The sequence below is a fragment of the Caretta caretta genome, chromosome 28 (genome assembly GCF_965140235.1).
Source record: "Caretta caretta isolate rCarCar2 chromosome 28, rCarCar1.hap1, whole genome shotgun sequence".
Lineage (NCBI taxonomy): Eukaryota > Metazoa > Chordata > Testudines > Cheloniidae > Caretta > Caretta caretta.
Genome location: NC_134233.1, coordinates 10,096,084 through 10,107,290, shown reverse-complemented (window position 1 = coordinate 10,107,290; position 11,207 = coordinate 10,096,084). Strand labels below are relative to the sequence as shown.

Here is an 11,207-nt window from a genome sequence, read left to right as displayed (position 1 = left end):
TTTGGGTGTTAAGAGCTGATAGGTCAGCGGTGCGGTCCCCTTGCAGATGACCCCCTCCCTCTGGGACAGGGGCAGGTCCGAGCTCTCACACCAAGTGGCTCATTGGGGCTGCCAGAATCTGTGGGCAGCTCATTCAGTTTATGGCGAGGGTTGAGTCCTGCTTTGTGCACCGTGTCTGAGAATGAAAATCCTAAACCTCCCTTTGAAATAACGAATACAGCAGGACCTGTTTTGTCACTGCCCCGAAACAGACAGAGAAATGGAGAAATGCCATTGAGTCCAGGGGAATACTTCACTGCGGTTTTACCTTTTTCACTTCCAAACTCCCGCCCAACCTTCTGGGCTCCTAGAGCAGGGTCCTGAGCCTGAGCCGAGACACGTACCCTGCTACTTTACAGCCCAAGCCGCTGTCCTGGATTAATGTGACATGGGCCAGCCGTGGGTGATTCATTGCACTGTAGACGTATCCTAATGTTATGTCTATACTGCCATTAAAACACCCAGGGCACCTGTCCCAGAGCCCGGGGCAGTTGACTCAGGCTTCTGGGGCTGGGGCTGCAGGGCTATAAAATGACAGTGGAGACAGATGGCCCAGTAAAGGTATCCACGCTCCCAAGGACTCTCCCAGGAACCGTGTACAATGCGGACACCTCCGAAAAAGCCCGGAGACAATGGACACTGCTTGACTCACATCAAGGCAGCGGAACTTCCTAGCAAGTTGGAAGAGGGGAAGAGACGTCATGACTTGGCCTCACTCCCACTCTGCTCAACACCTGGCAACACATCTGGAGGACAAAGACTGAACTGAAATAATTCAGAGATCAGAAGAGAATAATAATAATCCATTCAAATGAAAGTCCCCAAACAGACAAGAATTGGTTTCCCAGCAGAAAATTTTCAATTTTGTTTTCCCAGTCAGACCTCGCCAAGGGAAGCAGAGAGAAAATGTTTGAGTTGCTTCCTCCAGAGCACCTTGACCTAGACACGCTAGCTGTGGGTCACTGTCGTGGCTGAGGTGGGGGCATTTTAATTATTTGGGCTGGTCCCAGGGTGTTTGGGGGACATTATGAGGCTGTTACCTTTTGAGATAAATACTAAGAAACAAAGAACTCTTTGAGAAATCTGGGATTTAGACATGTTTTATTGACAGCAAGGGAGGTCTGAGTTCCTGAGAAGGTTTTTGTTTACAGGAAGTAATGTGGCTTGTACCAAAGGGGAGATGGTTGTTTGTGAAGGAGGGGAGAAGACAAAATGCACACAATGAGGATGGGATTCAAACCCATGCATGCAAAGAACAATGATTAGCAGCCCACCACTTTAACCACTTGGCCACCTCATATGAGCTGCCAAAGAAGGGACAGGAGGAGAAATCTAAGGCCAGCAGAGGTAGGGACAATAAGGAGTTTTTAAATACGAAGTGTAAGGAGGGTCTGAATGACCTCCCCCCTCACATCTAGTGATGAGCTGGGGGAAAGACTTCAGGAACAGACCGTCTTTACATAGACAGGCCTCCTCTGCCTTGGTATGCAGCAAGTATCCTTTGAATAAAAAAACAAACAAACAAAATATAAAGGTAATTTTTTGGTTTTCCTGCAGTCAGCCAAAAAAAATGTGAAAAGAAAGGGGCATTTTTAAGCAATCATCTGTCCCCACCCAGGGGCTGGGGAATGCTTATTTTCTTTTTCAGACACTTTCTGGGCAAGCTGGTGCTAGTGGAAGAAAACCCAGAACGCCGTGGGTCCCCTGTCACAACAAAACATTGTGTTCTGTGTTTGTCTTGTTGTTCCTGTTATTTTGGTGGATATTGTAAATTCTTCAGGCGTGACACCCCCTTTTAATTGGGTATGTCGTGCTGCCCCTTTCGGGGCCAAGGGAAAATGTACCCTAATTCAACCTCTTCCACCCTCTACTCCGCCACCTCCCTCCAAATTCTCTGTGACACCCCCATCCCCACGGTGGCCTACCCCCATCCAGAGACCTGTGGTTCTTAATGCAACTGGTTTACAAATGACTATCGCTCTGTTCCCCACTGACTGGTCTCTCAGTACAACATTTGATAACTGTTCTGTTTACCAAAGTAGGTGAAAGAATGTTGCTGTGAGTAATTTCAAACTCATTTGAATTGGATGGAGGGGAAATAAACAAGAACATCCGAAAATGGCGAGCCCCCACAAATTACCTCTGGGAAGGCTGAAACTCACTGCAGGAAGCTGACTCAGTGTCTCAAATCCAACGCTTGGAATGTGCCTGGGGCTACTGGACGGAGTGGGATTACGTCAGGGATTTGAATCATAGACTCAAAGAATCATAGAATAACAGAGTTGGAAGGGACCTCTGGAGGCCATCTAGTCCAACCCCCTGCCCAGAGCAGGACCAATCCCCACTAAATCATCCCAGCCAGGGCTTTGTCAAGCCTGACCTTAAAAACCTCTAAGGAAGGAGATTCTACCACCTCCCTAGGTAACGCATTCCAGTGTTTCACCACCCTCTTAGTGAAAAAGTTTTTCCTAATATCCAACCTAAACCTCCCCCACTGCAACTTGAGACCATTCCTCCTTGTCCTGTCATCTGCTATCACTGAGAATAGTCTAGATCCATCCTCTTTGGGTCCACCTTTCAGGTAGTTAAAAGCAGCTATCAAATCCCCCCTCATTCTTCTCTTCCGTAGACTAAACAATCCCAGTTCCCGCAGCCTCTCCTCATAACTCATGTGTTCCAGTCCCCTAATCATTTTTGTTGCCCTTCGCTGGACTCTCTCCAATTTTTCCACATCTTTCTTGTAGCGTGGGGCCCAAAACTGGACACAGTACTCCAGAAGAGGCCTCAACAATGTCGAATAGAGGGGAACGATCACGTCCCTTGATCTGCTGGCAATGCCCCTACTTATACAGCCCAAAATGCCATTGGCTTTCTTGGCAACAAGGGCACACTGTTGACTCATATCCAGCTTCTCATCCACTGTCACCCCTAGGTCCTTTTCTGCAGAACTGCTGCCAAGCCATTCAGTCCGTAGTCTGTAGCGGTGCATTGGATTTTTCTGTCCTAAGTGCAGGACTGTGCACTTGTCCTTGTTGAACCTCATCAGATTTCTTTTGGCCCAATCCTCTCATTTGTCTAGGTCCCTCTCTTTCCGATCCCTACCCTCCTGCGTATCTACCACTCCTCCCAGTTTAGTGTCATCCGCAAACTTGCTGAGGGTGCAATCCACAAAATCCTCCAGATCATTAATGAAGATATTGAACAAAACCGGCCCCAGGACTGACCCTTGGGGCACTCCGCTAGATACCGGCTGCCAACTAGACATGGAGCCATTGATCACTACCCATTGAGCCCGACAATCTAGCCAACTTTCTACCCACCTTGTAGTGCATCCATCCAGCCCATACTTCTTTAACTTGCTGACAAGAATACTGTGGGAGACCGTGTCAAAAGCTTTGCTAAAGTCGAGGAATAACACGTCCACTGCTTTCCCTTCGTCCACAGAACCAGTTATCTCATCATAGAAGGCAATTAGATTAGTCAGGCATGACTTTCCCTTGGTGAATCCATGCTGACTGTTCCTGATCACTTTCCTCTCCTCTAAGTGCTTCAGAATTGATTTCTTGAGGACATGCTCCATGATTTTTCCGGGGACTGAGGTGAGGCTGACTGGCCTGTAGTTCCCAGGATCCTCCTTCTTCCCTTTTTTAAAGATGGGTACTACATTAGCCTTTTTCCAATCTTCCGGGACTTCGCCCGATCACCATGAGTTTTCCAAGATAATGGCCAATGGCTCCGCAATCACATCCACCAACTCCTTTAGCACTCTCGGATGCAACGCATCCGGCCTCATGGACTTGTGCATGTCCAGCTTTTCTAAATAGTCCCGAACCACTTCTTTCTCCACAGAGGGCTGGTCACCTCCTCCCCATGCTGTGCTGCCCAGTGCAGCAGTCTGGGAGCTGACCTTGTTTGTGAAGACAGAGGCAAAAAAAGCATTGAGTACATTAGCTTTTTCCACATCCTCTGTCACCAGGTTGCCTCCCTCATTTAGTAAGGGGCCCACACTTTCCTTGGCTTTCTTCTTATTGCCAGCATACCTGAAGAAACCCTTCTTGATTTGCGCTTAGCTCAACTGATGGTTGGTTGGGAAATGTTATTCTAACCCGTGATCAGGGTTGGAAGGGACCTCAGAAGGTATCTAGTCCAACCCCCTGCTCAAAGCAGGACCAACCCCAACTAAATCATCCCAGCCAGGGCTTTGTCAAGCCAGGCCATATAAACCTCTAAGGATAGAAATTCCTCACCTCCCTAGGTAACCCTTTCCAGTCTTCACCACACTCCTAGGGAAATAGTGTTTCCTAATATCCAACCTAGACCTCTCCCACTGCATCTTGAGACCATTACTCCTTATTCTGTCATCTGGTACCCCTGAGAACAGGCTAGATCCATCCTCTTTGGAACCTCCTTTCAGGTAGTTGAAAGCAGCTATCAAATCCTTCTCACTCTTCTCTTCTGCAGACGAAATAATCCCAGTTCCCTCAGCCTCTCCTCGTAAGTCATGTGTTCCAGTCCCCTAATCGTTTTTGTTGCCCTCCCCTGGACTCTCTCCAATTTGTTTCTGTAGTGGGAGGGGGCTCTGAAAACTGGGCGCAATGCTCCAGATGTGGCCTCATCAGTGCCGAATAGAGGGGAATAATCACTTCCCTCAATCTGCTGGCAATGCTCCTCCTAATGCAGCCCAATATGACCAGTTACCCATATTGAATGCAGGCTCAGCAATATTTGATAAATTGGTTGCTGTCCATTCAGTCGGTTATTTCCTACTTATTCATAACTAATGAAGATGCTCTGAGGGGATGGGAGAGAGCTGTCCCGTCCGTGTAGTTAATCCACCTCCCCAAGAGATGGGAGCTGTGTCAGTGGGAGAAGCTGTGTTGGTGGGTGGGCAAGCTGTGGGGTCTACATGTATAGATAAAGTTTAATCAAACCCCATTTTTAAAACCACCCGTGGTCTGGGAATGGAAAAGGAGCTCTCTGAGCAGGGCTTGTCCTTCAAAATCCTTAAGATCACTGACTTGCCTATGCCAATGCCATGGGGGGTGTAGCTCAGTGGTTGAGTGTTTGACTGCAGCTTAAGTAGTCCTTGGTTCAAATCCAAGTGCCCCCTTACAAGCCTGTTCCCTTAACAAAAATAAGCACATATCCATTTCCATTATGTTCGGGAGCTCCACTGAATAGGGATGAATGGAAACACTCAGTGTTTTCCTGTGCAAATCCATAGAAACCTAGCAAACAGGTCCCTCGTCTGAAATCAGTTCCAATCCTCTGAGTGTCTAGTTTATGTTTTCATCAATGAAACAAAGACACATGAAGGCACATTTGCAGATCCTTGGTCTCCATGGGCTACAATGTGTAGAAGAACAAGAACCCCATCCCCTTGGGAGGAATGGACTAGTCTGTGTTACATTCCAATGGCAGCTGTTTAAAGGGAACGTGCTTCGAGTTCATGATCACCCGCAGTGTCTCTGTAAGGTTACCAACCACAGAGCCGGTTGTGGCTGCATCTAAGTAACCGCAGAGTTAGTGTAGTACCAGATCGTTAATTGCACAGCGTCACTTTCTGGTTTCGTTGATCATTTGGGTAGAAACAGCCATTTCTTGCCTCTCTTTCACACAGAAGGACAATTTTCTATGTGCAGACGCAGGAACATCAAGATCTTTCTCTGTCCCTTGTGCAAAGTAGGGTGTCAAATTCCAAGGAACCTTCCTCTTCTGCGATGGAAACAATGGAGAAGCAGGGGGCCCTGGGCACCTCCAGCCCTGGCCGGGAGATGTTCCCTCCCCGCTTTCTTTATGCTGCTGTTGTTATTTCATGGAGTGTCTGGGATGGGGAAAAAGCTGAGTTCACTCCAGGTGGAGGGAAAAAAGGACCCTGAGAATCTCAGGGCCTCAGGGAAAACCTAATCCCTGCTACCGGGATCACTGAGGTGCTGGGGATTTGAGCAGGAAAGGGACTGTGTGAATTGTCCAGGTGGGGAATGAATAACCACCGACAACTAGTTCCACCTCATTAATCACCGACACAGGCTAATCGTGCTGCAGATAGAAGGGAAACTGGGAGCGATTCTTTGCTGTCAGCCATGGAAACAGTGACCCGAGTGCACTGCAGTGAATGTGCTGGGGAAAGCTGGACTTTACAGGCAGGTGGAAATAGCAGATCCGATGAAAGCCCCCCCCCCCACTTCTTCCACCGGGGTGAGGTGTTGAGCGACTCAAAGCGCCCCCCAGCGCCGTTTCCTTTCAGCAGGGGCTGGCAGCTCCAGCCAGTCAATGCAGGGGAGAGGGCCGAGTGTATCTCTGCACCCTGAGTCCAGGGCAGGCCCTCTCTCTCCCCCACATAGAGAAACTGGCCCTGCTGCAAAGTGACCCCTGAGAACCAGCAACCTCCAGGACAGAGGGTTTGGCCCTCAGAGCAGGGAATGTGTCCCCCAGGCTGCCGTTAGGCCCCTGGAAGCTCTGGAAACAGGAGGACTCTGAGCGTAACCCATCCCAAACAGCCCCCGTCTGGGGATGTAGCTCAGTGGTAGAGCGCATGCTTTGCATGTATGAGGCCCTGGGTTCGATCCCCAGCATCTCCAAGTTCTCTTTTCACCCTGCTGCTTTGCTCAGGCCCAGAGGGGATGTGGCCCAGCAGTCTCCCTGCAGGAGTTTCAGTCCTGCTCAGTGCGTGGCAGGTGCCCATTGCACGGAAGGTCTGTGGGGGTTTCTGCTCCTAAGTCACCTTGGTACATTTAAGATTCCCACCCAAGGGGCGGCTTGGGACAGTAGCGGATGAGAAGGGGGAATCCTCCAGCCCTGGAGGGAAAGGTCCCGTCTGCCCAGACTGAGGGGCAAGGAGACGGAGGGGCAGTCAGTGCTCAGAGAGGAGAGAGCTCAGTGATTTACACCCATCAGGGGACACTGTCTTTTTGAGGCGGGTGCGGCTGGCTTGGGATGGTGCTGACGATGGATCAAAAACAGGCTGGAGTCAATGACAGATGGGACCACAGATGGGGAAGGAGAAGGGCATCTCCATAGAAGGTCCTGGGTGCTCAGATACCCCAGTTCTAGGTACCCTGGCCTGTCCCAGAGAGAAAAGACAAAGAGGGGCCCAGCCCCCCGACAGTCATCCCATGGACAAGAATCTGGTTGGGAGTGGGGTGAAGGTTCCCGCTGGACAAAGGGGAGCTGAAGTCCCCCAGCATCCTGGAATTTAAGCAATGCAAGCTTCAAACCCTGCACGGGTGGGGCCTGAGGGGCACCCGCAGAAGGTTGGGCTGGACAGGGGCGGCAGGTTTCTACAATTTTTGGTGATTTCCAGAATGGGACCAAGTCCTGCCTCCCCGTCCACCTCCCCCCACATCTGCCTAAGGCTCTGGGAGGGAGTTTGGGTATGGGAGGGAGAGGGAAAGGGGTTGGGCTCTGGGAGGGAGTTTGGGTGTGGGCTGTGGGTTGCGGCAGGGGGTTGGGGTGCAGGAGGGAATGCAGGGTGCGGGGTCTGTGCTGGGGCAGGGGGTTGGGGTGCAGGAGAGGGTGCAGGTCGGGCTCTGGGAGGGAGTTTGGGTGTGGGGTGTGGGCTCTGGGCTGGGGAAGAGGGTTGGGGTGCGAGAGCAGGTGTGGGGGGAGGCCTGTGGGAGGAAGTTTGGGTGCGGGATCTGGGTTGGGGTTGGGGGTTGGGGTGCAGGAGGGGGTGCGGGCGCAGGCTCTGGGAGGAAGTTTGGGTGTGGGGTGTGGGCTCTGGGCTGGGGCATGGGGGTAGGGTGCAGGAGGGAGTGCAGGGGGCGGACTCTGGGAGAAAGTTTGGGTGCAGGGGATTGGGGTCTGGGCTGGGGCTTGGGGTGCGGGAGAGAGTGAGGGGTGCAGCTCTTACCTCAGGCATCTCCCAAAAGCGACCCACACCCCCCTCTGGCAGCAGCTCCTAGGTGGGGGGTCTCTGCCCATCGCTGCCCACGGACACCACCCCAGCAGCTCCCATTGCCACAGATGGCAGAATCGGCTCTCGGGGCGGGGGCAGCGTGTGGAGATCCCCCCACCCCCGGGGCTGCAGGGACGCGCCAGCCGCTTCCGAGACTGGCAGGCCACACGGAGTGTAAGCAGTGTCAGGGTGAGCTTCACCCTGACATCTGGTGCTGAAGTCTGGCAAGTTGTGGAAAAGAACTTCAGGGGCCGATCTCATTTGCATAGGCACACCCACCCCGCCTAGAACGCGGCCATAGCTGCCCAAATGGTCACTTTGGCTGCTGTGGGATCCCCAGTGTCTCTGTTATTGGGGCAGGAAGAATAAATTGTTATTACCCTGATTATGGGAACTGTGCTGGGAACTGTACTTGGCCTTTTGTTATGATGGAGGGACTCACCATCAACTAAGTAGCAATCGCTAGGCAAGGGTCATGGGTTCCAAAACTCTGTGAATTGAGAGAGGTTGGGGACAAGTATTAATACTTGGTGGCGTGGGCCCCTTGGTGATGGTCTTACATGCTATTTTCTCTTTCTTTTCTCTCTACTGTGGGATCTCAGAGCTAATTTTGATTTTGTTAGAAGTCTAGTTACAGACTGCTGAGCTCGCTTTGGGCGAATGGTGTACCATCACTGAGGCTCCCTAACTACAAGCTGACTTCACCAAAGAGCTGAATTGACTAAGAGCTGAAATCACTGAGCGTTGTGTTAAGTAGTGGGGGAGCCTGAAGATCTATTGTGGAGAAGTTTGCGGGACGGCTGGAGTGCCTTGTGGACAGGCTGGTGGAGCAGTTCATGGGACGGCGGGAGCTGCTGGTGGGATGTGGAGCATTCGTGGGACGGTGGGAGCTGCTGGTGGGACGTGGAGCAGTTCGTGGACCGGCTGGTGGAGCAGTTCGTGGGACGGCGGGAGCTGCTGCTGGGCTGCAGAGCGGAGCTGAGCGAAGCAGTTTGTGGGGCGGCTGGTGGAGTGGAGGCCTATGGAGCTGTGGGGCGGTCAGCTTCAGATCATGTAAGGTGCCTTTTACCCCCACCCCCATCTCCACCCAGGTTGGGAGGTAAAGCTCTGCAGATAAACTTTTGAACTTTGGGGCTGCCCTGACCAGGGACAGAGACTTTTGGGTCATTGGACTTTTGGGACTGATTTGGGGTTGCTGGACTCAAGAACCAAAGGGAAAGGGCACGCCCCAATTTGCTTGGGGTGGGTTTTTTTTTTGCTCGTGGGTTGTGTTATGAATCCTGTTGGTGCTGTATCCCCAACATAATGCCACATTGTTTCTCTCTGTTATTAAAAGGCTTTTTGCTACACTCAGACTAGGTGCTTGCAAGAGGGGAAGTATTGCCTCTGGGAGGCGCCCAGCGGGGGTGGTACATATTTGTCCCAGGTCACTGGGTGGGGGCTCGAGCCGCTTTGCATTGTGTTATTGGAATGGATCCCCTAGATATTGAACCCGGCCCTTGTTGCTGCCAACTCTGATGGGCAGAAGGGTTACACGGAGCGAGGGTGGGCAGGAAGCCGCCTTAGCCCCCTTGTGTTACCGGTGATGGCGGTGGGGGTTCCCGGGCCCTTTTAAATTGCCCGGGGGCAGCAGGCGGGGCTGGGGGAGACACCGGGCCCCGGACTTTGGTGGAGCCAGGCCCCCGTGGTCTTATGTTGCTGGAGCATGGGCACCAGCGGCCCAGATGAGGCACCTCCCCTGCGGCTGGAGGAGCATGGGTGCTAATCCACGTTTCAGCGGGTTGGTTTTTGGAGGGTTAAATGAAGGCAGCCTCTGCTCTGGGCTCGCCCAGTTTCAGGGCCTGACGCTGCTTTGCACAACGACGAATCTCGGAACAGGCCAGCACTGAAATGACGGTAGAACCTGAGGAAGGAAAAGCCTCCGGGTTCGTCTGTGGGCCTTGATGCCGAACGGGAGCCGTAATTTGACTCGCTTTGTGGCTGCGGCCGGTAAAATGTCAGGACAAAGTCGTCCCAGTGATTGTGACACTGGGTTTGAGGCGGCTTTGGTCTTATTAAAATGTAACTAGCATGGAACACTTGTGTTTTTAAAGGTGGCTTCCCCAAGCAATCCCAAGTTGTTCTTCCCAGAGCTGGGTGATGGTGGGCAGCAGGGGATCTCCCCAGTCTGCGGGGAAATCTCTCTGGGCCCCACTGTTAGTTCTCCAGCCTTTCTCCCCCTAACCATGCACACCTCTCCCCACCCATTATCAATGCTTTACAGCGACCCCTCCCTCCCTTATGGGATACAGCCTCTGGGTGACAGAGACTGCCTGGGGCTCCCCTCTGCATGGCCCCGATGGGGGAGGAAGAAGACGGGCAGAAGGAGTCAAATGGGGCTAAACCAGAATAGAGGAGATTTTCTTCCTGTTAAAATGGACTGGAGTCTCATTGCTGGAAAGCCACACCTTGAGTGAGGTTTGAACCGGCAGCCTTTCAATTGCCAGGCAAAGGTGCGAACCACAGAGACGGATCACGGCCGACTTCCCAGCGCTGTCCAAGGAGCCCCTGCAGGGGTGCAAGTGGTTAGTGCAAAGGGCAATGTTGCTGGGGTTGTGAGCTCAAGCCTTTCCTGAAGCCCTGGTTTCTATTACCCCATGGAGCTTCCCCAGCTTGCTTGTCCTAATTCACATGGAAAGTGCCATGAGAGGAAGGTCTGAAATGTGGATGTTGGTGCAAAGCTTGGGACCCCCCACCAATGCTGGCCCTAGCTCCGGGTGGGTTGCTCAGGGGCAGGGAGAATTGATTTCTTTGCTGCTGAGAAAGCTGCCAGGACAGGTCTGTGGGCACCAGAGCTCCCCGCTTCTTCCAGCACACACCAGGCTCTGTCTCTCCTGGAGGAGGGTCCTATAAGCATTGAGCCTACAGCTCTTCCAAGCCTTCTTAGCGCAGCGGGCAGCACGTCAGTCTCATAATCTGAAGGTCCTGAGTTCAAGCCTCAGAGAAGGCAACTCTTCTTGCTCCCTGCTTCAGATTTTCTAATGGAAATCGTGGAAAAGGGACTAGAGCTGAGTGGTTTCTCGACACCTCCCCATCCATCTAACACACACCCAGAGACTTTTCTAAGGGTACGTCTACAGTACGAAATTAGTTCAAAATTATTTGATTTGAAATTTCGGGAGCTATTTTAGACATTCAGGCTTCGGTGTCCCCACTAAAGCGCGTGAATTCGGCAGAGTGCGTCCACGGTATCGAGGCTAGCATCGAATGTCGGAGCGGGTGCACCGTGGGT

The 11,207-nt window shown here is 52.1% G+C and overlaps 3 non-coding genes across 3 annotated transcripts; all 3 read left to right on the top strand.

Annotated features, from left to right (window-relative positions):
* The first annotated feature begins 5,077 nt into the window (after nt 1-5,077).
* TRNAC-GCA (transfer RNA cysteine (anticodon GCA)) lies at nt 5,078-5,149 on the top strand. Its single transcript has one exon. It is a non-coding gene; the product is annotated as a tRNA-Cys (tRNA).
* Nucleotides 5,150-6,548: 1,399 nt separating this feature from the next.
* On the top strand, nt 6,549-6,620 carry TRNAA-UGC (transfer RNA alanine (anticodon UGC)). Its single transcript has one exon. It is a non-coding gene; the product is annotated as a tRNA-Ala (tRNA).
* A 4,232-nt stretch (nt 6,621-10,852) lies between these two features.
* TRNAM-CAU (transfer RNA methionine (anticodon CAU)) lies at nt 10,853-10,925 on the top strand. The gene has a single exon. It is a non-coding gene; the product is annotated as a tRNA-Met (tRNA).
* The last annotated feature ends 282 nt before the right edge of the window (nt 10,926-11,207 follow it).